A 3,348-nucleotide genomic window follows, 5' to 3' on the forward strand; every position below is an offset into this window, starting at 1 on the left:
GGTCACAACATCACATGCGATAACTTTTTCACTTCGCACAAGCTGGGACAGGAGCTCCTCAAGAGGAAGCCGACGATGGTAGGAACAGTATGAAAAAACATGCCAGAGCTCCCTCCTCAGCTGTTGAATACACGGAACAGGCCTATCAATTCCTCTAAGTTTGTGTTCACAGCCGACACGTCCCTAGTGTCCAACGTGCCAAAGAAAGGCAAAAATGAAGCTGCGTTGGGATGGGAGAATCTATGGGCAGGAACCTCAAAAAAACAGAGATCATAGTGGATTGCAATGCCACAAAAGGAGGGGTGGACAATTTAGACAAGCTGGTGTCTGGCTACAGCTGCAAAATAAGAACCCTATGCTGGTTCCCCATCCGCCCGACCCACAGAACCAACAACTCCAATACCGGAAGTAAGTGTGCGTGAGGTTGTTGCATGTGTGTGTGTCTGACTCTCCTACCTTGGCCTGTTGTAACTATATACAGTACCAGTCTGTAACGCTCTGACTATAGAGATCCTTATTATTCTCTATGTTTGGTTAGGTCAGGGTGTGACTCGGGTGGGGAAGTCTATATTTTTTGTTTCTTTGTTTTGGGCCGAGTGTGGTTCCCAACCAGAGTTAGCTGTCTATCGTTGGCTCTGATTGGGAATCATACTTAGGCAGCCTGTTTTCCACCTGTGTTTGTGGGAGGTTGTTTTCTGTTTAGCACCTGAGCCTGACAGAACTGTTCGCTTTAGTTTTTTTCCACCGTTTGTTATTTTGTTTGAGTGTGTTGTGAAATAAATCATCATGAACACTTACCACGCTGCGCCATGGTCCACTTCTCCTTCTTACGACGAGTGTTACACAGTCAAAAGTTTGGACACCTACTCATTCCAGGGTTTTTCTTTATTTTACTACATTGTAGAATAATAGTGAAGACATCACAACTATGAAATAACACTTATGGAATCATGTAGTCACCAAAAAAGTGTTAAACAAATCAAAATATATTTTATATTTGAGATTTTTCAAAGTAGCCACCCTTTGCCTTGATGACAGCTTTGCACACTCTGGGCATTCTATCAACCAGCTTCACCTGGAATGCTTTTCCAACAGTCTGAAAGGAGTTCCCACATATGCTGAGCACATGTTGGATGCTTTTCCTTCACTCTGCGGTCCAACTCATCCCAAACCATCTCAATTGGGTTGAGGTCAGGTGATTGTGAAGGCCAGGTCATCTGATGCAGCACTCCATAACTCTCCTTCTTGGTCAAATAGCCCTTACACAGCCTGGAGGTGTGTTGGATCATTGTCCTGTTGAAAAACAAATGATATTCCCATTAAGCGCAAACCAGATGGGATGGCGTATCGCTGCAGAATGCTATGGTAGCCATTTTGGTTAAGTGTGCATTGAATTCTAAATAAATCGCTTACAGTGTCACCAGCAAAGCACCCCCACACTATCACGCTTCCTCCTCCATGCTGCACGGTGGGAACCACACATGCGGAGATCATCCGTTCACCTACTCTGCATCTCACAAAGACACAGCGGTTGGAACCAAAAATCTCAAATTTGGACTCATCAGACCAAAGGACAGATTTCCATTGATCTAATGTCCATTGCGCGTGTTTCTTGGCCCAAGCAAGTCTCTTCTTATTATTGGTGTCCTTTAGTAGTGGTTTCATTGGAGCAATTTGACCATGAAGGCCAGATTCATGCAGTCTCCTCTGAACAGTTGATGTTGAGATGTGTCTGTTACTTGAACGCTGTGAAGCATTTATTTGGGCTGCAATTTCTGAGGCTGGTACCTCTAATGAACTTATCCTCTGCAGCAGAGGTAACTCTGGGTCTTCCTTTCCTGTGGTGGTTCTCATGAGAGACAGTTTCTTCATATCGGTTGATGGTTTTTGCGACTGCACTTGAAGAAACTTTCAAAGTTCTTGAAATGTTCCGTACTGACTGACCTTCATGTCACAAAGTATTGATGGACTACCATTTATCTTTGCTTATTTGAGCTGTTCTTGCCATAATATGGACTTGGTATTTTACCAAATAGGGCTATCTTTTGTATACGGCGCATGTGACAAATAAAGTTTGATTTGATTGCCTCAAACGCATTAAGAAGGAAAGAAATTCCATAAATTACCTTTTAAGAAGGCACACCTCTTAATTGAAATGCATTCCAGGTGACTACCTCATGAAGCTGGTTGAGAGAATGCCAAGAGTGTGCAAAGCTGTCATCAAGGCAAAGGGTGGCTATTTTGAAGAATCTCAAATATAAAATATATTTTGACTTGTTTAACACTTTGCCTTCACTATTATTCTGCAATGTAGAATTTTTTTACAAAATAAAGAAAAACCCTTCAATGAGTAGGTGTGTCCAAAATTTTGACTGGTACTGTATGTGAGTGAGTGAGATGTTTGTAAAATTCCTGAACTTCGTGTTTTCATCATTCTAGATTGCAGCCGGTAGCAACAAGAAAAAGCGTGGCGATGTGCTTGAACCCAAGAACAGAAAGAAACAGTACACATGCATCAAGTGCAAGAAATACATTTGCAACACACACACAGTAAAACTCTGTCCCTCATGTGGCTCATTTATCATTTCCATTAAATACTGTATGTAAAATTTGTCCTTCCAATTTGTTCAGTTCAAAGCAATAAACATCAGTAGTGATGAAAACCTTGTTTCATTTATATTTGTTCAAGATAAATATGATTTATTCCAACCATGTCTTGATTATAATATATTTTTGTTTACAAAAATCCCATTTTACAAAAAAACACTATAGCGCTTTTATTGATACATGTGATCTAGCAGAGGTAAATGGAAAATGTTAACCATGTATGCTGTCTATATTGCTTGTAATTGACGTCAACGTCTAAGTATTAAGTATTTTTACATACATTGTTATGGCCGTATTGTTTTAAAAACCCAATAGTATTGTGGGTCCTTCAGACCCGCGAACATTGGGTGAATAACAAAAAGATGAACACCTGCTCCCAAGTGGCGCAGCGGTCTAAGGAACTGCATCTCAGTGCTTAAGGCATCACTACAGACACCCTGGTTCGATTCCAGGGTGTCTGTTTCCAGGGTGTCAGTTTCACAACCTGCTGTGATTTGGAGTCCCAGAGGGCGGTGCAAAATTGGCCCAGCGTCGTCTGGGTTTGGCCGGTGTAGGCCATCATTGTAAATAAGGAGTTGTCCTTAACTGACTTGCCTAGTTAAATAAAATGTAATAAAAAACAAGTGTTAATTCTGCATTGGAACGGTCTAAATTAATAACCTCGGGGAACCGGGTGATGTTAAACAAATTCGCCCAGTGATACCCACCCATTTTATGGCATGCTATGAAAAGTTTCCGTAC

Source organism: Salmo salar, chromosome ssa22, assembly GCF_905237065.1.
Source record: "Salmo salar chromosome ssa22, Ssal_v3.1, whole genome shotgun sequence".
In the NCBI taxonomy this organism is placed as follows: domain Eukaryota; kingdom Metazoa; phylum Chordata; class Actinopteri; order Salmoniformes; family Salmonidae; genus Salmo; species Salmo salar.